At 41.2% G+C, this 24,793-nt stretch overlaps 1 protein-coding gene and 3 long non-coding RNA genes across 4 annotated transcripts in view; 2 read left to right on the top strand and 2 right to left on the bottom strand.

Annotated features, from left to right (window-relative positions):
* The window catches only part of LOC111946954 (uncharacterized), a 221,116-nt gene that overhangs the window by 80,816 nt on the left and 115,507 nt on the right, over nucleotides 1-24,793 (top strand). The window lies entirely within an intron of this gene.
* On the bottom strand, nucleotides 1,025-15,827 carry LOC144989478 (uncharacterized). The gene is made up of 2 exons (XR_013653707.1): nucleotides 15,274-15,827; nucleotides 1,025-3,391 (listed from the first exon to the last, which is right to left on the bottom strand). It is a non-coding gene; the product is annotated as an uncharacterized LOC144989478 (long non-coding RNA).
* Nucleotides 9,657-11,394, bottom strand: LOC144989534 (uncharacterized). Its single transcript, XR_013653781.1, has 2 exons — nucleotides 10,525-11,394; nucleotides 9,657-9,852 (listed from the first exon to the last, which is right to left on the bottom strand). It is a non-coding gene; the product is annotated as an uncharacterized LOC144989534 (long non-coding RNA).
* Nucleotides 9,955-11,583, top strand: LOC144989548 (uncharacterized). Its single transcript, XR_013653797.1, has 3 exons — nucleotides 9,955-10,301; nucleotides 10,683-10,744; nucleotides 11,388-11,583. It is a non-coding gene; the product is annotated as an uncharacterized LOC144989548 (long non-coding RNA).

Here is a 24,793-nt window from a genome sequence, read left to right as displayed (position 1 = left end):
TTATCATCTTAAAAACATTGAAAAAATGAGTCCAATTGTGTTGCGTTCTGAGATGGAGATGCTCATCCATGCTTTTATTTCATCTCGACTTGATTACTGCAACTCCATCTTCACATGTTTGAGCAATAAATCTTGAGAACGGCTCCAGGTTTTCCAGAATGCTGCTGCAAGGCTTTTGACTAAATTATCTAAGTTTTCACACGTCAGCTGCACTGATTCCCTGGACGGAAAGCAGCCCCCAAGCCGTTCCGGGAGGGCCCACTGCAGGGCGCCACCCCAGAAGAGTGCCCGCAGCCCCAGACAAGCACCTCATCACTACCCAGGAGTTTTGGGCATTCCCCCGTCCCAACCCCAGGTACGAGCCAGGACCCCCCAAGGGAGACCCGCCCCGCATTCCAGGCAGCCACCCACCCCAGCCCACGGCTGGTCCAAGAAAGAGCAAGGCAGGGGCCAGCCGCCCCCGCCCAGGAGGAAGGCACCCAGGAGAAGAGGGGGTCCACAAGAAGTGTTGTAAACATGGCCCGATCAGGCTCGCCCAAAGTTGGAAATTTGGCGTGGCCCAGCACTCAGGCGCAAAGACCCGATCCCACACCACAGGGACACGGACACCCCCGGCTCAGGTGGGATGTGATCCCCGGCTCTTGGTCTTGCCAGAAAGCTCAGGGATCCCTCTCCCTGTGAGGAGAGGGCCGCTGGGCCCAGGAAGCCAGTACCCCGTTGCCAAGGGCCCAGATTTTAATAGATAAAATCTTAACGATATCTATCTCTACTAGATTTTAACTCTACTATGTGTTAACTCTACTAGATGTTAACTCTAATAATTCAAAACAACTAATTTCTATTAACAGGTACATCTAAAATAATTCATTTTGTGAAATGTTTAACATATTTTGTAAGCAGTGAAACTTATTGTCTAGTATCATTACACATATATTGAATTGTATTTATCCTTTACTTTGTTGCTTTTGATAATTGTGGCTTAGAGAAGATGAAAACCTAAAAAAGCTGTCCAAGAAAGTCAGAATAAGACGAGACAAGACTTTATTGATCCCTGGAGGGAAATTCAGTTGTTACAGCAGTCAAACAAGAAATATAGCAGTTAGAAAAACAAATAGTCAGTAAAAATTAAAATAGTAATAAAAGTGGAAGTAAAAGTACACGTCATAACTGAATAGTAAATCCAGCAGCAGTTTCAGCAGTCCTAAACTGTATCATTCTATAGACTAACTGGTGTTGGGAACAAAGGACCTCCTGTAGCAAATCAAAACAACCAAAGACTTTTTTATTTTATTTATTAGAAAAAATTCATTTCTAAGCATTCAATTCTCACTTGTGCCTCCCTCTAATGAAGTTATTTCATCAATATGGTATGGAGGCCATCAGCCTGTGGCTCTATGTACATGAAATGAAAGCTCAGGTTGCTATGGAGTTCATTAGAACATTGGGGTTTTCCCCCAGGAGTTTTAAGCATTAAAAGCTTATTTTAATATTACATTTTTCTGAGATACAGAACCTTTCCCCCCGCAAAATAATGTCTTTGACAGTGGTACCGAGGTTGAGAGGTCGACCTCTTATAAGAAAAGTTTCGAATTTAGATTATACACTAAGTTCCTACATTATCAAGAAAAAGTCCTACAAGTTCTCATGTGTCTTTTGAGATTAGATACTAGACTAAAACTTTTTTTACATTCTTTACAAGAAAAAGGTCTTTCTCCTGTATGAGTTCTAATGTGTCTTTTGAGATTACATACATGACTAAAACTTTTTTTACATTCTTTACAAGAAAAAGACTTTTCTCCTGTGTGAATTTTCATGTGTGATTTGAGAGAAGATATTTGATTAAAACTTTTATTACATTCTTTACAAGAAAAAGGCTTTTCTCCTGTGTGAGTTCTCATGTGTGTTTTGAGATTAGACACATCACTAAAACTTTTTTCACATTCTTTACAAGAAAAAGGCTTCTCTCCTGTGTGAGTTCTCATGTGTGCTTTGAGATGAGATATTTGAATAAAACCTTTTTTACATTCTTTACAAGAAAAAGGCTTTTCTCCTGTGTGAGTTCTCATGTGTGTTTTGAGATTACACACTAGACTAAAACTTTTTTTACATTCTTTACAAGAAAAGGGCTTTTCTCCTGTGTGAGTTCTCATGTGTGTTTTGAGATGAAATTCATGAATGAAACTTTTTTTACATTCTTTACAAGAAAAAGGCTTTTCTCCTGTATGAGTTTTCATGTGGATTTTGAGAGTACATATACGACTAAAGCTTTTCTCACATTTTTTACAAGAAAAAGGCTTTTCTCCTGTGTGAGTTCTCATGTGTGCTTTGAGATGAGATATGTAATTAAAACTTTTGTCACATTCTTTACAAGAAAATCTCTTATCTTCTGCATGGATTCTTGTGTGATTTCTGAACTGAGATTTGTTACAAAAGCTTTTCTCACATTCTTTACAGATATAACATTTTTCATTAGACCCAGTTACCATGTAGTCAGACGGGTTAGTAATTATTCTTGAGTTTTTACCAGACTTGATAGAGGGAAGTTTCTCTTCTTTTTGAGATTGTTTGTTTTTCTTACCAAGATTTGTCTTCTTGGGATTTTTTCTAACATCAGCGTCACACTGACCTGCTGACATGGGAGAGCTGTCCACACTTTGGACATGTCTTCTGTCTCTTCTCTTCCTCTGATCTCTGTTCTGTGGGTCTGTCTCTTCATCTGTAGTTGATGTTGATTCTGTCTCTTCATCTGTAGTTGATGTTGATTCTGTCTCTTCATCTGTAGTTGATGTTGATTCTGTCTCTCCATCTGTAGTTGATGTTGATTCTTCATGTTGGTTTCCTTCTTCATCCTGACTATCAGTTACATTAAAGCTCTGCTGATTGTTTAGATCTGCTTCACTGTTCTCATCTTCCTCATAAGTAGGAATCTCCATCAAGGTATCAGCCTCCTGCTTCAGATCAAGCTGATCTTCATCCTGACTGATGCAGAGTTCCCCTGGTTCCTCTTGAATCTGTTGAGGTTCTGGTTCCTCCTGTTCCTCTTTAATCTGTGGAGGTTCTGGTTCCTCCTGTTCCTCTTGAATCTGTTGAGGTTCTGGTTCCTCCTGTTCCTCTTTAATCTGTGGAGGTTCTGGTTCCTCCTGTTCCTCTTGAATCTGTGGAGGTTCTGGTTCCTCCTGTTCCTCTTTAATCTGTGGAGGTTCTGGTTCCTCCTGTTCCTCTTGAATCTGTGGATGTTCTGGTTCCTCCTGTTCCTCTTGAATCTGTGGAGGTTCTGGTTCCTCCTGTTCCTCTTTAATCTGTGGAGGTTCTGGTTCCTCCCGTTCCACTCTGAAGTTCCTCTGCTGTTTGCAGAGATCTTCCTCTTCAGTCATCCAATGCTGAGGGAGGCCTGCAGGGACACAAACACAACAAGGAGCCTTTTATACGTTTCCAGGACTTTTGGATAGAGCTGTCACGCGGTGATAGACCAGCAGGGGGCACAGTGTCGCGGTTAACCGCAGCCCCCCCACCCAAAAAAATAAATAAATAACAACACAAAATCCCCTGGTCCCAAATGAATACAATTACAACAAAGTATTCTTTTTTAACAAATAACAGTAACTACTATGTATCTAACTAATTAACTAACTATATAGGTCATATGTGTCAAACTCAAGGCCCGCGGGCGAAATGTGGCCCGCCATGTCATTTTATGTGGCCCGCAAGTAGGGCTGTGACGATGACCTCATCACCGCATCACCGCACTTTTTTCTTTTTTTTACAGTTCAGCATATGGTGCATGATTGGAACTATAATAAACACATTAAACACATTCATCTTTGCTGATAATTTACTTTTTCTGCTAGTCCAGTGTTCAGAATTTCCTTCTTTCTTTCAGACTGTTGTCTCCTTTTCTCCCACCGCGCCTTTCTCTCTAGTCGCGCACGCTCTCACACTCATTCTACAACAGAAGTTTTCGTCTCAGGAGGAAATATGACAAATTAACTGTGGCCTAATTATTCATTTCCACTGTATTCATTTTCTTTACAAGCTGCGCGCCGTCTTAAGTGCGCTACAGGCTGCCAGCCAGAGGATTTTGCGTGTTTTTTTTTTTTTTTTTTTGGGGGGGGGGGGGGGGGGGGGGCTGCGCTTAACCGCGACACCGCGCCCCCTGGTGGTTCATCACTGCGGTGATCAAAAATCCGACACCGTCACGGCTCTAGCCGAGAGAGCATAAAAGTTTTTAATTTCTTAAAATAAAAAAATAAAAAAAGGTGTGTATTTATTCATATCTAGGGAGAATTGGACTTGACCACTGTCCATATAACCTAACCTGACAGAATCAAATGTCAAAGGATTTATGCTAGAATAACAAGCAAACATGTTTCTATGCAATTGTAAGTGTCACTTCAAAAAGTTATAATAAACAAATAAATAAATGAGTTATTTAACACTGCGGAGTAGTTACATTTATTTTTCATTACATTTAGTTACATGTATATGTTATATCTGGCCCTTTGAGGACAGCCCCTATGCTGATGTGGCCCTCGGTTAAAATGAGTTTGACACCCCCGATATAGGTGTTGTAGAATGACTATGTGTATGTGTCAGCGGCTCGAGGAAGGAGCGCACACAAGTGTGTTGGGGGTGCGTGTGAATTCTTCTGCAGTGGACTTCTCTCTAGCTGCACTTCACCTGTGCTCTCTGGTAGGGCTGTGACCACCGCACTTTTTTTTTAAAGTTTTTTTTTTTTTAGAGTTTTGCATATGCTGCATGATTGGAGCTATAATAAACACATTAAACACATTCATCTTTGCTGATAATTTCCTTTCTCTGCTAGTCCAGTGTTCAGACTTCAAGGGTTTCTATAGGAAACCTTTTATCACTCTTCTCCTTCTCTCCTCGTCTCACCCGCCCGCACGCTGCTGTTGCTGTCTCTTAGAGAAGCATGTGGGCACTCTACTTAAACACACATACTTGCGCTGTTAAGAGCCACACACACATCCTTCTACAAAAGAAGTTTCTGTCTTGCGAGGAAGTTGTCAGGTGGGGAAGGCTGGTGAGCAGGAAGGACCCAGAATGCAGAGGCAAATGGTTCCAGGGCAAGGGGTTTAATTAACATAAGGCGCTGCAGAGCAGGGTAAAACAAAACAAGACTCACTGTGGGCAAAACTTGAAAACGTGGCAGGAGACAGACATGGACTAGACCAGGGGTCGGGAACCTTTTTGGCCAAGAGAGCCATAAACGCCACATATTTTTAAATGTAATTTCGAAAGAGCCATACAATAATGTAGCGTCCCTTTCCCACACTGAGGCACGGAGACTTAACCTCTTTTAAGGTTCTTTATTCTGGTTACTGCAGACCACAACAAACGCCGTAAAATTAATTCAGCAACTCCTGAATCTCTCCTGTCGACACGAGACGAGAGAGAGCGCTTCTACCAACTTTATATTCACCTGCTCCCGCTCCAGCCCTCCCATTTCCCTTATTCGGCCCATAGCTGAACCCCATTGGTCCAAACTACCTAACAACAGGCTGAGCGACAGAACTGAGGGCCAATCAGATCTCTGCTTGATGCGGTCAATGAACTCCAGAACTTTTAACGCGGCCCAACAGCCATCCAACTCAGTCCGCGACAATATGTTTAAAACTAAATATACAAGTGAATGTGTGCATTTGATGTAATTTCAACATTTTTAAAGTACAATAAGTCTGTGGATTCTTTTTAATAGCATTGTTATGCTATTGCTAATAAATGATGAGTATTTCTCGTGGTAGTTTTGCTGATGGTCTAGTCTGGTTGATACGTGGTGAGTTTCTGCTTCATGCAGGCGTTGAGACTTTAACGTGATCTTAGGTCTGAATGTTCTGTAGATGTGACAAAGACTGCTCACATGCAGACGGGGAGCCAAACACACACTCACACGCTGCAGTGAGTGACGGGCAGCGGGTTTTACGTTTTTACAATCCCTGCGCGATTCACCTGCTGCCTGTCCCCACAACACCTCAGCCCCACCCCCCTGCTTTCTCCCTCACACATCCCGTCCCCGCAACTGCGCGCTCTTTCTCAGAGACGGGAGCGCGCACTTTTAGGCACGGCAATTCACAGGTTTCCAGTTGGTACAAACTCTGTGAAATTATAGATAATTGTAAACTTATAGCGCTGGCGCAGATTTTTCTCTCCAAGCACCGCTACTACTGTTCGCCTCTGGCATCGCATCGCGCCCGAGAAGGACTGGACTAATGATAAAAAAAAGTATAATTAAAGATTTGTCTGCGAGCCACATGTGACCATCAAAAGAGCCATATATGGCTCGCGAGCCATAGGTTCCCGACCCCTGGACTAGACAGTCAGAGAAGAGACGTTAATGGACCAGCACAAGAGGAAGGCAGGGACAAGACTAATTTACAGACAGGGCAGACAAGACACAGGTGAACATGGTCAGGACAGATTGGGACAAAGGAAGTAAAACTCAAAAACACGACAAAACAGGAAACCTTTCAAAATAAAACAGGAAACAGAACTCAAACATGACAGAACAACATATAAAGGAAAAAACAATACAAAAGAAACCCAAACCATGACAGTACCCCCCCCCTCAAGGAACCGCACTGAGGTTCCAAAAGTCAACCAAAGAGGAGGGGGCCTGTAGGACAAACTGTGACAGGCAACGAGTGGCAACCGAGTCCTATGAGGCCGGGCCTGGCACACCAGCGAGGCTGAGAAGATGAGTCCGGAGGACGACCAGGAGCAGGGCTCCAGACTAATTTTTTTCTCTAGGAGCCCTGTGGCCCCCAACTGAAAATTTTAGGGGCACAACCAGAAAATTTAGGGGCGCATACCGTAAATCAACATGCTAACCAGATCTACTAATTTCCACTGTATTACTTATAAATACTTTAATAATAGATGCAGAAATTACAATGTGCCGTTTCAAATTCAGTGTCACATTTTATTCTGCACTTTTGAAGATGCAACAACAAGGTTAACTGACAGCAGCATCGCTGTCAGGACAGTACAAATAAGTAAAGAAAACGGATGGAAATTCATCTTGGTGACACAATAAGCGTGTTTGAGATCACCCAGGTGGACTCAACGCTGCACAGATCACCTGGTGTGAAACATATATTTCTGGAAATTTAGTACTGCACTGACTGAAAGCTGCCCTACTGACTACAAAACAATGCATTATGGGACATGTGTCCTGGTGGTTTTTGTAGTACAGTGATCAATCAAAATAATATAAAATACCAATTGATCAAAAAAAGGCTACATACATTATAAAACATTCAAATAAGCATAAAATATATAATAACACAGATCATACTGAGGGGGAGAGGAATATTAAAACTAAATTGAATGTTAAGGACAACTCCAACTTCCTGTTGTCCTTCATTCACCTTCACCTCCCCCCCCCCCCCACCCCCCCCCACCCCCGCCTGGTCTCCCCAACGATCCAGGCCAGGTGCCGGTTCATCTCAAACACGTCTATCGTTGCATTTTCCCCAACGTGTTTTCAGTGCGTCTAAAACTAAATCTTGTCACTCGCACATATTTAAAGTTCAAGCCCCGTTAGCTGTCACGTATGTACCTGAGGGACATTTATTCTCCTCAGCTGACCCGACTCCCGCAGGAGCGGTGAGCTGCCCTAACAGCCGTGTATAAACCGTGTGTGGTCGGGGGTGACACGCCGCCACGCGCTTAACCAAAACCCTAAACTTTCCTCCGGTTCTGTGCGACCTAATAATAATAGTAATAATACATTTTATTTAAAGCGCCTTTCAAAAAACCCAAGGACACTTTACAAAACAAAGGTTAAAAATAGACATTAAAAGCACAATAAAAATAATAAATAAAATTAAATGTGAATCAGGATAGAAAGGCAGAAATGAACAGATAGGTTTTGAGTTTAGATCTGAATGTTGGTAGAGAGTCTATGTTACGGAGGTCAGGAGGGAGGGAATTCCAGAGTTTAGGAGCAGAGCAGCTGAAAGCTCTGCTTCCCATGGTGACGAGTCGGGCCGGAGGGACAGGGAGCTGAACAGAGGAGGAGGACCGAAGAGAACGAGAGGGGGTTTTGATATGAAGGAGGTCGGAGAGATAAGGAGGAGCCAGTTTATGGAGGGCCTTAAAGGTGAACAGGAGGAGTTTGAATTGGATTCTGGAGGTTATGGGGAGCCAGTGCAGCTGGTGGAGAACTGGAGTGGTGTGACTGAAGGAGGGGTTCTGGTGATGATGCGGGCAGCTGAGCTTATTGAGGGTTTTTTGAGGGAGACCAAAGAGGAGGGAATTACAGTAATCTAAACGGGAAGTGACCAGACTGTGAACCAGGATAGAAGCAGAGGGGACAGTGAGGGAGGGGCGTAGACGATTAATGTTACGTAGATGGAAATGGGCTGACCGAGTAATGTTATTGATGTGTGACTGAAAAGATAAGGAGCTATCTAGGATGACACCCAGACTCTTTACCTGAGGGGAGGGGGAGACAGAAGATGAATTAATGAAAAGAGTTAGACTTGTGGCTTTGGAGAGGGTGGATTTGGAACCTACTAGAAGTAGCTCAGTTTTATCGCTATTGAGTTTGAGAAGGTTTAAGGTGAACCAGTTTTTGATTTCAGATAGACAGGAGTGGAGGGAGGAGGGTGGACCTAGAGAAAAGTTCTTAATGTGGTCCGGGGAGGGAGGGGGCTGTCAGGTGTCCTGCTTTCAAGCCCTGTCATTGTCCCGCCCCCAAGAGTAATTTACCCCACTGTGATTGGTTGGTCAGCTCCGCGCACGACAATGAAAAAGTGTCTTTCGTACAAACTGGCGGGGCGAATTAAAATTGAACTTTCATATTAAGGCGGGGGCGGTAACGCTTTCTTTTACAGTACAGTACTTACAGTGTACTTAAGTGGTATTTACATGGTATTTATAGTGTAACTACTGGGTACTTTCAGGGTACTTACATGGTACTTTTTATGGAATTTACCGGGTACTTACAGTGTGTTTACATGGTACTTTCTATGGGACTTTACTGGGTACTTACATGGTACTTTTTGTGTCTACTCTGTACTTACATGGTACTTACTGTATATTTATATGGTCCTATTTGGTTCATACCTATGTGGTACATACTGGGTATTTATAATATTCTTACTGGGTATTTACATGTTGTGCAAAAGTGTCTTTTATGGTACTTACCACATGTAAGAACAAGGTAAGTACAAATAAAGTACCTTGACCTTTAGGTCTGCACTCGCTGCATGTTTCATGGTATTTACCATCAATTTACCACAGAAACTACCCCTTAAGTACGCTGAAACTGTAACTGTAAAAGAAAGTCAGCCCTATTTCAACTCAACTACATGGTACTTTCATTACTAAATACCGGGTATGTTCACTTGAATAGTACTTGGTACTTACCCCTTAAGTACACTGAAACTGTAACTGTAAAAGAAAGTCAGCCCTATTTCCACTCAACTACATGGTACTTTCAGTAGTAAATGCTGGGTATGTACACGTATTACCTTCCCGTACAGTGTACATGAACACACTTGGTCTTCTGACCTCACCACATGAGACAATGCTAACCTGTTGGTAAGGGTAAAGTAACTACATTGTAAAAAAAATATACTGGCCTGATTACTTCTTGTAACATGAGGCAAGTTTAAAGAGAAACAAGACAGCAGTGAAAACAACAATCTTTAATATGATACATGTCTGCAGCATACAAAGTGTCATCACCATGAAATAGGTTTTAAGTACAAAACAGTACAAAGGAGCATTCCAAAAAACACATTATTGGCCTGAGGGTCGTGCTTTTTGTCCATCAAAATTCTTTCAGCAGAGTTTGGTAACGGTGCAGGACTTCTTCAGGGTTTGTAACTGCAAGAAAATTCACAATATGAGCTCAAGTGAACATAAAAAGCATAACGACTTTGATGAAGTACAAAATATATTTTATTTATTTATTTATTTATTGTTTTATCGCTTTGACTGTAATGCTTGAAATTAATCAAGTACTATCCTCATTTAAAAACATGATAATAAATTATTCAAAACTTAACTTTTTAAAAATATTGTTCTAAAAATGAACTTGTTTTAATATATATTATATAATGTCAGGAAAATATGTAAAACAACAAGGCTAAATATTTACTTTTAATACTAAAAACACCCCGAGTGTGTGTTTTTGTTAAGTAGGTCGGGGCAAGTAAAGTTGCAAATTCCCAGCGCACTTGAATGCAGCACAACTACCCCCAAAGTGAACGTGCAGATTAATCCGGAGAGCCTCGAGGCGCGCGCAACAGTTTGAATTTCTCTTCATCTGGCAGGTAAGCCAGTGTTTTTGTTTTTTTTAAATATTGGATAAATTACATGCAAATATTTAAATTGATCAAACTTTATAAAGAAGCTAACCTCGTGATTTCAAGCCACTATCTCTGTGTTTGAAACGTGACGTAAGAGCATGTCTACCTTACTGCAATAATTTCAGTTATTTCATGTATACATTTTCAAAGTTTGTAATGAAAATCTACAAACATTGTTTTTACTTACCAGGAGAGAGGCACCTGTAAAACAAACACGTAGCCTAAATGATAAAGTCTGTTGTTCTGTGCTCGTTTGACTGAGCGCACGTCTTTCTTCTGGGAAAATCAAAGAAAGGCGTTTATTTAAAATAATGATGACGTACTTCCGTCTTTTTACCGCTTTAGATCACTAATGGTGAAGAAGACATTCCAGACGAATCCGTGAAGTCACAGGAGAGTAAGCTAAAGTAAGTTAAATCCTCCAAGTGGACATATTATTTACATTAATGAAGAGTTTAACTGCCTTTTCCCCATTTTCTTTTCTTTCGCCGTTTTTATTTTATTTTTATTTATTTATTTATTTTCAAATATGATAGAGACAACAATACCACCCAACAGTGAATGTAACTGTTTGAAAATTAAAACATATTTTTGTGAATAACTGTGTTGAATTTGAAATTGCCTATTTATTTCTTTTTTCCTTTTCTTTTACACTGCAATGTTTTTCATGCTAATGCAAATTGTAGGTGCAAATAATATTTATAAAGAAGAAATACACACAGCAATTGCCAATTAAAACATTGCTTTTGCCATTCTTTGTCTAAACAAATTAGATTTTTTTATGGCAATTTTGATTTTTTTTCTTTGATTTCTTTTTTGTTGTTCTTGTTTATGTAACTAAAATATAAAGTTGTGAATAATTTATTGTCATGTTCATAAATGAGGATAATTGATTAATTTCAAGCATTACAGTCAAAGCGATAAAGAATTCACAGAAATTTATCAAACTCATTACAGAAATGATTAAATAAATAAAATATATTTTGTACTTCATCAAAGTCGTTATGCTTTTTATGTTCACTTGAGCTCATATTGTGAATTTTCTTGCAGTTACAAACCCTGAAGAAGTCCTGCACCGTTACCAAACTCTGCTGAAAGAATTTTGATGGACAAAAAGCACGACCCTCAGGCCAATAATGTGTTTTTTGGAATGCTCCTTTGTACTGTTTTGTACTTAAAACCTATTTCATGGTGATGACACTTTGTATGCTGCAGACATGTATCATATTAAAGATTGTTGTTTTCACTGCTGTCTTGTTTCTCTTTAAACTTGCCTCATGTTACAAGAAGTAATCAGGCCAGTATATTTTTTTTACAATGTAGTTACTTTACCCTTACCAACAGGTTAGCATTGTCTAGTGTGAGACGGATGGTAATACGTGTACATACCCAGCATTTACTATTGAAAGTACCATGTAATAGAGTGGAAATAGGGCTGACTTTCTTTTACAGTTACAGTTTCATTGTACTTAACGGGTAAGTACCAAGTACTATTCAAGTGAACATACCCGGTATTTAGTAATGAAAGTACCATGTAGTTGAGTGGAAATAGGGCTGATTTTCTTTTACAGTTACAGTTTCAGTGTACTTAAGGGGTAAGTACCAAGTACTATTCAAGTGAACATACCCGGTATTTAGTAATGAAAGTACCATGTAGTTGAGTGGAAATAGGGCTGACTTTCTTTTACAGTTACAGTTTCAGCGTACTTAAGGGGTAGTTTCTGTGGTAAATTGATGGTAAATACCATGAAACGTGCAGCGAGTGCAGACCTAAAGGTCAAGGTACTTTATTTGTGCTTACCTTGTTCTTACATGTGGTAAGTACCATAAAAGACACCTTTGCACAACATGTAAATACCCAGTAAGAATATTATAAATACCCAGTATGTACCACATAGGTACCAAATAGGACCATATAAATATACAGTAAGTACCATGTAAGTACAGAGTAGACACAAAAAGTACCATGTAAGTACCCAGTAAAGTCCCATAGAAAGTACCATGTAAACACACTGTAAGTACCCAGTAAATTCCATAAAAAGTACCATGTAAGTACCCTGAAAGTACCCAGTAGTTACACTATAAGTACCATGTAAATACCACTTAAGTACACTGTAAGTACTGTACTGTAAAAGAAAGCGTTACCGCGGGGGCCGCAATATATCATCTCGGGGGCCGCGAGTTTGAGACCCCTGCTGTAGACTCTGGCACTGGTACACTAGCAGCAGGTCGGAAGAATGAATCAATAGTTTGCTTACCCATTGCTTAGACGCACATATCAGTTGTGATGATATTTGTCTCCGTTTCCTTCCCACAGATGTTTACGCGCGCGAATATCTCTAGGCCCCTCCCCCTAGGCATCACGCAAATGTGTGCTCGCGTTTCATGAGTATGTGCGCGAGTGTGTGTGTCTGCCTGTGTGCGTGTGCGCTCGCGTCTCATTGATTATTTCATTGATCATTGACGTGCCCCTTCTACGTTTAATATATTAAAAATACGAAGGGTGGGGGAGGCAAATTTACTGGTCGCACATGTGCGACTGAATGTAAAATTCAGTCGCACACTCTCAAATTTTGGTCTCAAAATGCAACCAATTGGTCGCAGTCTGGAGCCCTGAGGTGGCCGAGCTGTCCGGCGAGGGAGCATTTTGTGTTGGGAGGGGGGGTATATATATCACTGTTCTCACTCTCTCTGTAACACCAAACATGAACGCGCTGTTAGATTTCCATGAATATCACTACATGTTTTGTTTGGAAAACTTTTTTGTGCAGCGCAAATTTAACATGTCTGTATAAACAAAGGTGGAGCCTCCTGCCCCACGTTCTTCATGGCTGTCAGGCCTCATGGCTACCAGAAAGGTGACAAAGTGTCTGCAGCCTGTTTATTACTGGGCAATAAATAATATTCTGAGAAGATGTCTGTACCAGAGAGCACAGGTGAAGGCTCGCGTGCAGCTAGAGAGCAGAAGAATCAACACGCACCCCCAACACATGTCATGTGTGCGCGCTTCTTCCTCCTAGTTCTACACAAGATGCACCGGGCTCACAAAGTCATAGTCAATCTAGGCCTGGGCGATAAATTGATTAAATGAATTAATTCGAATTTTTTTTTACGGGCGATTTAAAAAAATAACTACATCGAGTTTTTATATGGCGCATTTTTGGCTCCCCACAGCTTCCGTAGCGTTAGTTTCACATGGCGGTATGGCACGCGACAATCGACACACGAAGCAGCAAGCGACAGCATGGCTACCGGTGAGAGTGAGAAGTTTGTTCCCAAGAAAGGAATAAAATCATCTGTTGATGGAACTGGTTTGGGTTTACTGCTACAGACGTGGAGGAATAGACCCCCCCCATGCTGCCTAAAGCCCATCGGAGTCAAAGGCTCTCACGCGCGCTCGCGTGGCACGCACTCAGTCCTCTGACACACACACACATATACTCATTCTACAACGCCTGTATAGTTAGTTCATAGTGTTATTTGTTAATAAAGAATACTGCGTTGTAATTATTACTTGTATATTCATTTGCGACGCGGCCGCCGTAGGATTTTGTTTTTGGAGGAGGCGGCCACTGGGGTGGTGGGCGTGACTCATGGGGTTTATTAATTTATTTAAAACATTAGACCTCAGATATGAGCTGTATTGTTAATCCTTTAGAAAATGGTGCTACTGTCAAGGTGAATGTTTGTCTCCTATTAGTCTAGACTACAAAGTGGGACTTAAAACACAGCTGGGACTTTAAGTAAAGAAGTAAACTTTATTTTGGATAAGTGAAAACAAGTGTAGAATAACAAAATTAGACAATAGCAAGACAAAAATTATATAAACGAAGACAAAATTATTTAAACAAGAGTCCAAAAAGGGAGTAAGAAGAAAAGTCTTATACTTAACTTTGATTCCAAGAATGTGTTAATTCATTTATTATTCATCCCAGAAATGGGCGTTACATTTGTCTTGGGTTTGATTAAATAAAAGCACATTTGCTATAAGTTGTCTGCCGTTTGTACTTATTGCTTTCCTTAAGTAGGGTGGGGGGGGGGGGGGGGGCGGAAATTGAATAAAAAAAAAAAAAAATCGGAGATTTTATTTTTAGGCCATATCGCCCAGCCCTAAGTCAATCTACAACATAGTTCATTAGTTAGATAGGTAGTAGTCAGTTGTTACTGTTATTTGTTAATAAAGAATACTACGTTGTAATTGTATTTATTTCTGACGCAGCTGCCAGGGGATTTTGTGGGAGGGGGGGGGGCTTTGAAAGAAGTGGTATTTGGGATGGTTCACATGTTATTCTCTATGTATGAGGAGCCTAAATTAGTTTGTAATGTCAATATTTTTACTTTTCTCCAGTCATTTTTCTTCAAACTTGCTGTGATATTAGTGAACATCATTACCAACAATAATCCAGTGAAAGTTTTGCGTCACCTTAAATGAAGCAACTTTAGAAAGAGTTGACAGGACCAGATGTGATTTTACGTGGAGGTTCTTCATTTCTGCTCGATTCCATTTCATGTCATGCTCAACAACCCACAAAACACTAGTCAGTGTTAAATCTCACTTTTAGAATCTGTCTGATTGATTATATTTCCGACAAACACGTTATTTCTGGTAGTTTATTATGGAATGAACAGACATGCAATCTAAATGAATACATTTGTACATCAAATGACAATATAGGGCTTGAAATAACCCTCATTGATTTCAGAGTACAGTACATGTTATTTGATAATGGGTAACAGTGACATGGATGATATTATTAGCGCTTTATACCATCTTTCCAGCTCACTGAGTTTGTACCGTAAACTATGATGTAAACGCGCATGCTAAAAGTCAGTGACGGCTAGCGAGACCACACTTCCACAGATGTCGGCTCACTTGACCGCAGTAAAGAAGAGCATGAAGCTCAAAGGTCTTCTCTGTGTGATGAAGGTGACATACCTATGTGGTGGAGCTGGAGCTGTGGTTTCCAGATGACATCCAGCAGTCTGCGCTGACGACAGAGCTCCTCCTCGTACTGGACGATGGTTCCTTCACAGAGTCTGCAGATTTCTTCAGCAGCAGCAGCTAGTCGCTCGCTGATCAACTCTCTCAGAGACTGAAGGGAAGACATGGTTCCTGCTCCGATCTTCAGCTCCAACTCCCACAAACACCGCCGTCCTCTTCACTGCAGCTCCGATCGATCATCTGCTAGTCTCACAATCACAGCAATCCACGTTGTCTTTCCGTTCAACACTTCTTCACTCATTTACGACACTTTGGAAAATGCTGAGAGTTCCCACACGAACCACGTATCGTCCTTTCTGTCCAAAAACCTCACAAACGTCCCAACAAAACACCACCGACCTCTCAACACAAGCTAACGCTGCTAGCCTGCTAACAAGCTAACGCTGCTAGCGCCTCGTGCTGTTCTTCTTCTTTGTTTGGCTAACAGCGTCATGGTGCCTTAGCGCCACCAGCTGGTCTGGAGTGTCGTCTGTCGCTCATATGATGTCGATGGTTGCAAAAAAAAGCCATTTTAACTTGACTGGCAAATAAAGTTTAAAATAAACAGTTTATTTTTCATGAAATAAAAATAAAAAATAAAATAAAAATAGAAAACAAATAATCGAGGAAACATTTTGAGAGATTCAGATTTGACTACAAACCCCATCAGAGACTAACTAAACCTGATCACATTCATTTATTGTATTTCTAAACTAAAGTCATGAATAAAGAAATTTATTAAGCAAACAAGTAAACAAAAACAAAACGAAAGGATAAAAAATTTCAAGTAAAAAGATCCTAAAAATCTGTTTCTAAAGAGAATAATTACAACTATAAATAAACAATAAACTGTATAGTTAATAATAAAGACAATAGTTTGGAAATTCTTATTACAGTGAAAAAACAATATAAAAATTTACTTAATTTAATTAAAATTAGATTAACACATTTATGAAGTATATAACTGAGATTTAACATAATAAAAGAAAAGTGAAAAAAAATTAATGATATTTGGAATGCAAACATTTTTCACCGACAATCTGCAAAGATTTTAATGCTGTTTCTAGTTTCTGTGTCGACACGGTTTTCTCGTTGCTCGTTCTGAGCCCGAAATCTTCGGAACTCTTCCATCATTTCCCAAAGTGGCGTTAGCTTAGCCAACACCTGATCCATAAAAGAATTAAGCGTTTCTTGAATATCATCAAGAGTCTTTTTGAGGTCTTCATATTACTGGGTTTTCTTAGGGGCCATGGTCAACTCTCTTTTTGGAGAAAATCAACTTATTACATCATTTGAAGATAGTTGTATCCGCAGAGAGCCGCGACCACGCGTCTTGCCGTGACCCGGAACCAAAGATTTTTTCAAAGATTTTTTCAATAAAAACTGGGAAAGATTTAAATAAATTCACAGATTTTTTCAGGTTAAGACAAAGAAAAAAACACATTTTTATTTAAAGTACAGACCAAAAGTTTGGACACACCTTCTCATTCAAAGAGTTTTCTTTATTTTCATGAATATGATAATTGTAGATTCAAACTGAAGAGATCAAAACTATGAATGAACACATGTGGGATTCTATCCATAACAAAAAAGTGTGAAACAACTGAGAATATGTCATATTGTAGGTTCTTCATAGTAGCCACCTTTAGCTTTGATTACTGCTTTGCAGACTTTTGGCATTCTCTGGATGAGCTTCAAAAATGTTGAGAAATGCAGAAATGTGTGCTGCAGATGCCATGTCTGCCACTAGAGGGCAGCACAGCAGCTTCAGTCTTTGTCACTAGCCGCGTTTACATGGGCAAAATATCTTGATGGGATCAATGGTCGGGTTAAAATTCACCCGTGCACATGGGCCCAGAAAACCTTTTTCCGATTAAATGGTAAATGGCGTATACTTGTATAGCACCTTTCTTCCTACAAGGACAAAGCGCTTTTACAGTCACAGACCCATTCACTCAGTCACACACACATTCACTCACACATTCAGACACTGGTGGCGGCTCCGCTGCCAAACACAGGCGCCCGCCCACCACCAGAGGCAAGCTGGGGTTCAGTGTCTTGCCCAAGGACACTTCGACTCATGGGCGTGCAAGGCGGGAATCGAACCTGCAATCTTACGATCATGGGTCGACCGCCCTACCGCTGCACCACGGCCGCCCCAGTAAATTATTAGAACAAACGTTCCCATGGGTCACAGTTTCGGTCGGAATAAATCATTTGGGCATGCGCAGTACTGTTGAAAATCCCGGAAAGGAAGTGTCCCGTTGTAAACAACCCTTTGCTGTCACATACATTTATGCAGTAGCTCGGTAATATACGAGACGATCTTCCAAACTTGCTTTTATTAATGTTATGAATATTATGAAGCGTCTATTCGCTCATCGTTTTATATTTAATCCGTGTGGTCAGTGCTTTTTTGTGCAAAAACGGAGCTTGAAGCCAAGGTTAGGACAGGCTATAAACACGGGCTAACAACATTAGCTTGGCTGCACGTAAATGTTTTGAATAACATCAGCCTTTATTTTGTCGGGACACAACTGGAAACACAAATCCACGTGATCGTTTGGACAGTTTCTAAGGACTGAGCGGCATTTCTGCTTTGAAGCTCACACACCGACCCAAATGTGTGAGCTGACGGGCCGAGCTCTGCTCGGTTCTCGTGAGTCCTGCAGCCGCTAACCCAGAGCGGCGGGTCGGCTCAAAGTCCGAATTCTCACACATAACAACACAACAAAACGCACATGTAACAAAGCACCCCCCCCCCCCCCCCCAAACACATTAATAAATCCTGCTGCTCTGATCAGAGAGGTTCACTCGGTCTACTGGCACCAGAGCCCAAACACAGAGCTCAGGTGCCGGGTCCAGACCTCAGTGGGCACGCAGCGCTCCACCCCGGCAGCCCCTTCGTGAGGGGTGTAAGAGAGGCAGAGAGCCAGCGGGGCGAGAGCGGAGCGGCGCTTTTCAGGGGGCCGCCGCAGAACAGCTGATTGGTCCCGTATGCGCTCCAAAGCTTTCTCTCAGCGGAACACCATCTATGAATGACGTAAACCAGAGCAGAAGTGACACACGATCGGAATGACCGTTTACATGAACCACAATTGGATAAACGATCGGTATAACCCACCTATCTCGATCGGAAAGAAAGTTTGATCCGAAAGAGTCTGACCGGGGCAGAGTATTCCGAACGGCGCGTTTACATGACGCATTTTCTTTCCGATCAGGCGTTCTTTCCGATTACTTTTGCCCATGTAAACGCGGCTACTGTTGCTGTGTGAGCCTGAAGGAGCTTCAAAGTGAACTAGCTGCAGCTTGGTTCAGACAAAGCTCCACATTCACACACAGATGTGATCCTGAAGAAGTCTGAACAGAACATTTCAGGAGAACTCTTCAGTCCAGAACATGAGCCTGCATTGTTCCTGAAACTGGGATCAGAGTTCTGCTCGCTGCTCCAACAGAACCACCTTCATGAGCTCCTGGTTTCTTCTGGATCCTCCAACATTCAGACGCTCTCTGACTGAGTTCATGTCTGCACAGAAACCTTCAGGATTCTCTTCTTCCACACGTCTTTCACTCTGAAACTCTCTTCTGAATGTGGATCATCTCAGTCAGACGCTCAGCAGCATCAGAGCCGTGCATGTGCTCCTCCTCATGAGTCCTGAAGCTGCACCGTCAGCTGCAGAGCTTCAGAGCTGCTTCCTTCTCAAACTTTCCACTTTCTTTGGCTCTCTGGCTCTGATACTGCTGCTGCTGCTGCAGAAAAACCAGCAGCTGCAGAAAAACTCTACAGAGACTCACAGAGAGAGGATGGAGGCAGCAGATGAAGCTGCTGCAGACTGACAGCTGATGGAACTGAAGCACTTTCTACATTCTAGTTCCAAATGTTCTACAGAATCCATCAGAGGTTGAAAGTCTTCCTCAGTACTGGAGTACTTTAGTTCAGCAGCTCCTCTTTTCCTCTAAGGTGAAGCTTCATGTGGACAACTTCTTCTTCTTTTCTCCTCTTTTCTGGAGCTTGGGCTCCATGCAGTCTGATCAGCACTGATTTTAGCGCCGCCCATCGCTCAAATGGCGCTGCAGGACCTCAGATGGCGTCTGTACCATTGACTTAACATTGAAAGTGGCCACGCCCACCGCTCAAATGGCGCCGCAGAACCTCAGATGGCGTCTGTACCATTGACTTAACATTGAAAGTGGCCACGCCCACCGCTCAAATGGGGCTGCAGGACCTCTGATGGCGTCTGGACCATTGACTTAACATTGAAAGTGGCCACGCCCACCGCTCAAATGGCGCTACAGGACCTCAGATGGCGTCTGTACCATTGACTTAACATTGAAAGTGGCCACGCCCACCGCTCAAATGGCGCTGCAGGACCTCAGATGGCGTCTGTACCATTGACTTAACATTGAAAGTGGCCACGCCCACCGCTCAAATGGCGCTGCAGGACCTCAGATGGCGTCTGTACCATTGACTTAACATTGAAAGTGGCCACACCCATGGCTCAAATGGCGCTGCAGGACCTCAGATGGCGTCTGTGCCATTGACTTAACATTGAAAGTGGCCACGCCCATGGCTCAAATGGCACTGCAGGACCTCAGATGGCGTCTGTGCCATTGACTTAACATTGAAAGTGGCCACGCCCATGGCTCAAATGGCACTGCAGGACCTCAGATGGCGTCTGTACCATTGACTTAACATTGAAAGTGGCCACGCCCACTGCTCAAATGGGGCTGCAGGACCTCTGATGGCGTCTGGACCATTGACTTAACATTGAAAGTGGCCACGCCCACCACTCAAATGGCGCTGCAGGACCTCAGATGGCGTCTGTGCCATTGACTTAACATTGAAAGTGGCCACGCCCACCGCTCAAATGGCGCTGCAGGACCTCAGATGGCGTCTGTACCATTGACTTAACATTGAAAGTGGCCACGCCCACCGCTCAAATGGCGCTGCAGGACCTCAGATGGCGTCTGTACCATTGACCTGACATTGAAAGTGGCCACGCCCACCGCTCAAATGGCACTGCAGGACCTCAGATGGCGTCTGTGCCATTGACTTAACATTGAAAGTGGCCACGCCCACCGCTCAAATGGCGCTGCAGGACCTCAGATGGCGTCTGTGCCATTGACTTAACATTGAAAGTGATTAGATCAACAACGCATCCCCCGCGGTCCTCTGAGGTGGCTGTGTCACTCCGGGCTGCTCGCCCATGTCAGCGGGGGTCAGCGGGGGTCAGGAAGCTGCTCAGCCTCCAGCTTAGCAACCGAGAACGGGAGGAATGTAAACAGAGACGGCGGGGGACGCGTTGTTGGTCTAATCTAATATGTTTGATATAATCTATTCTATTTTTTAATTGTTAATACACATGATTTATAATAAAGGTGCTCAATAGCCCCGGCCATATGTCTGCATTTAAAGCACAAAGAGATTATTTCTCATTAAAATGCAGGAAAAAACAGACTTTTTTCTAAATCTAAACATAAACAACAACAAATATAAACAGAGTTTTCTGCATCTCTTCCTCACAGGGCATCTTCATCACCAGCAACAATTTTTCTCCCTGTAGAAGCAGAATTTAGAAGATCAAGCAGCTTTTTTATTTCTAAAAGTGCAAATAATGTTTAAGGTCACCAACTTCATGCTGAAAGAAACAGGAAATGACATCATCCACATGAGAAGATGATGAAGAGTGAAAGAGTGACAGTACTTGTTCTAGTTCTCTGGTCCTCGTTCCCTTTGGTTCTCCTCCTGGACATGTAGACCAGAGCAGCAACCACACCCAGAAACATCAACACCACCTTCATCACGGCTCCAACCATGATGATGAAGTTGTGACCAGAAAGATCTGCAAACCAAACATTTACCAGCATCAACTCAAATATTTGTAAATGGCTTTGACTTTCACAATTTGTCTTTGTTGTTCAAAATAATAGAAACAGTTTTACCTGAAGAGTCCAGAACATAGACAGCATCTGTCTTCACCTCCTCATCCTCCACAAACTGACAGATGAACGTTTGGTTGTTTCCCAGTCAGAACAGAAACACAGTCTGGTTGTCCTCTAAACTCCAAGCCAACTCCGTCACCAGACAGCTGAGATCCCGTCTCATTCATCCAGATGAAGCTGTTGTGTCTACAGGGAATAGTTGGATCAAATCTACTCAGTGAACACTTTTCTCCTTTTTTTTCTTCTCTTCTTTATTTATGGTAATACTTATTTCCATCTGGTGGTAATCTCCACTTGAAAATTACAACATTACTGACGTCTTTGTATTTTTTCTATTTCAGACTGAGGTTGTCGTGTTATCTTTATAAATTGTTGGGTTTTGAACAGTTATGTTCCAGTTTTTTCAATTATGTGTTTTGTGTGAATGTCTGTGCATGTGTGTGACTGTTATTGTGCCCCTGGCAATTATTAATTCAGTTATTTATAGTCAAATTTGCTTCATGCAGTGTTGTTTATGGCAGTTTATTTTTTCCTGTTCCCTTGATTATGGTTAAAGGTCTTCAAATAATTCATGTTAATATGAGGAGTCTATTACCAAAAATAGATCAACTAAGGGCCTGGCTTGTGTACAATAAACCCAGTGTCATTACTATATCTGAAACATGGCTTTCTTCTAATATCTCAGACAGTGTCATTAGCCTGGTCAATTACACTCTGTACAGAGCAGATAGAAGTTCGAGAGGAGGTGGAGTAGCTACATATGTGTCTTCAAACATGCAGTCACATGTCATTTTACCTAAAGTGGCACCATTGTGTTTTGAAGGCCTGTTTATTAAATTAATTTTGCATGATCATAAACATTTGATAATTGGTAATATTTACAGACCCCCTAATTCAACCTCTGACTCAGTTAAAAACATTGTTTCTACTGTCACATCTTTGAGTTGTAAAAATGAAATGATCCTGTTGGGAGACTTTAACATAAATTGGTCATGTCCGTCATCTGCTACTGAACGTACTCTTTTTAATAGTTCTAATTTCTCACAGTTAATATCTAAACCTACAAGAATCAGCACTAACTCTAAATCTCTTATTGACTGGATTCTAGTAACACATCCAGACAGAATCCAGGACTCAGGTGTCCTATCAGATTGCTTCAGTGACCACTGTATCATATATTGCATTTGGAAAATTAAAACTCCTCGTCTTCCCCCAAAATTGGTCAAAGTTCGACAAACAAAAATATTAAATATTGATAACTTTATTGAAGATTTGCTTAATATTAATTGGGCTAAACTTAACTTAATTCCTTTCATGAATGAAGCTTGGGACTATTTTTCCACTGAGTTACTGAATGTTATTGATAAACATGCACCACCAACTGTGATCCGAGTAAAAGGTAAACAGATGCCGTGGGTAAATGGAGAACTGATTAGTCTGTTCAGACAGAGGGACAAAGCTTGGGAGAAATTCCATCGTACTCAAGACCCTGCTGATCGGGATGCTTACAAACGTTTAAGAAATATCTGCACTACAAGAACTAGAAATGCTAGATCGAACTATTACAAAGATAGTCTATCTAACAGTGCTTATAATCCAAAGCAATTTTGGAGGCAAATTAACAACCTATTAGGAAACACTGATTCTGCTTCAACTAATATGCTTATTAACAATGTGTGTACAAATGATCCGGCTGTTATCTCTGAGGCATTCTGTCAGCATTTCTCAATATCACCTCCTGTTCACTCTCCTTCTCATTCCATTTCTCATTGTGTTGACATGTCCTGTGACAGTACCTTTTCCTTCAGAATGGTCAATCCGACTGATGTAGAACAGGTCATAAATGAGCTCTCATCTACCAGTAGTGCTGGTCCAGATGGCATCGAAGCAAAATTTATTAAACTTTCTTCTCATGTGCTTTGTTTTCCCTTGGCTGCTCTTTTAAATCTCTCTTTTACCACGGCTGAAGTCCCCTTGGCTTGGAAACGTGCAAAAGTTATACCTCTTCATAAAGGAGGGAAATCTAATGACATGAGCAATTATAGACCAATCTCAATCATCAACAGTATTGTCAAAGTATATGAAAAAATTATCTTTAATCAACTTTCAGAACACCTAGCACTTAATAATATACTATCTCCTTTCCAATCCGGTTTTCGAAAGCATTTCTCCACAACTTCACCTTTGTTAAAATTCACCAATGATATTTTCTCTGGTTTTGATAATAACATGTTAACTGGTGCCTTATTTATTGATCTTACCAAAGCTTTTGACATGGTAGATCACTATCTGTTACTGGACAAACTTCATTCAATTGGCCTTGATAGATCCTCGCTCCTTTGGTTCAACTCATACCTTCATCATCGTCAGCAGTGTGTGCTTTTTAATGGCAGCTATTCCAACTTTCTAAGCGTAGACAAAGGCGTTCCACAAGGTTCTGCACTCGGTCCCCTCTTATTTTCTATTTTCATTAATGACCTTCCAACTAAATGCATTTACAGCAATATTCAACTTTATGCCGATGATACTGTCATTTACTCCTCTAAATCCAACATTGTTGACATTCAGAATTCAATTCAACATGATTTTAATTCTGTTCAATTGTGGTTACAATCCAATAAACTTCTACTCAACAAATCTAAATCGTATTTTATGTTGTTTCAAAAAAGACTATGTCCTGTAGCTGCAAGTGAAATACATTTAACTTACCTGGACATGTCACTTATTTCAGTAGCAGAAAAATTCAAATATCTTGGTTTGTGGCTTGACTCCTCTCTCTCTTTTAGTGCTCATATACAGTCCATTGTCCACAAAATTTCGTATCGTTTAAAATTACTTTATCTATCAATCAATTGTTTTATTCTCTCAGTCAGGAAGAAAATCATCTCACAACTGATTATCCCGACTTTAGATTATGGTGACATCATTTATCAAAACACTACTCTCACTAACCTCCGACCACTGAACGTTATTTATAACAGCTTGTGTCGGTTTATTCTTCGTTGTCCATTTAGAACTCACCACTGCCTTATGTTTCAGCAACTGTCCTGGCTTCCCCTATCCTCTCGACGTCAATTTCACTGGCTATTGTTCATTTTCAAATGTATTAACCTTAGCTATCCAGACTATCTCAAACAATATCTAACTCCTTTTCAGTCTTCTTATAATTTACGTCATGCAGATCAAATTTTTTTTGCTGTCCCAAGAGTTAAAAAACAAATTGGAAAATATTCATTTAATTATAAGGCTCCCTCCGACTGGAACAATCTTCCTCTATCCATTCGCTCTTTAACCTCATTCTTTGCATTTAAAAATGCCTGTTTAGTTCATCTTCAACACTCATGTAACTGTTTTTGATTTAATTTGATTTCTTTTCTGCCTTTTATTTATTATTTTATTTCCTTACCTTAAATTAATTATTAATTACTAGTAGGTGCATTAAATGCCTATGTTTGTGTGTGTGTGTGTGTGTGGGTGTGTGCCTGTTTGTTGTCTTGTAAATTTTAAGTTCTTTTTGTCTTGTTTTGATATA

Source organism: Oryzias latipes, chromosome 2 (genome assembly GCF_053564925.1).
Source record: "Oryzias latipes strain Hd-rR chromosome 2, Olatipes_Hd-rR_3.1".
Lineage (NCBI taxonomy): Eukaryota > Metazoa > Chordata > Actinopteri > Beloniformes > Adrianichthyidae > Oryzias > Oryzias latipes.
This window is presented reverse-complemented; position numbering and strand designations above follow the sequence as displayed.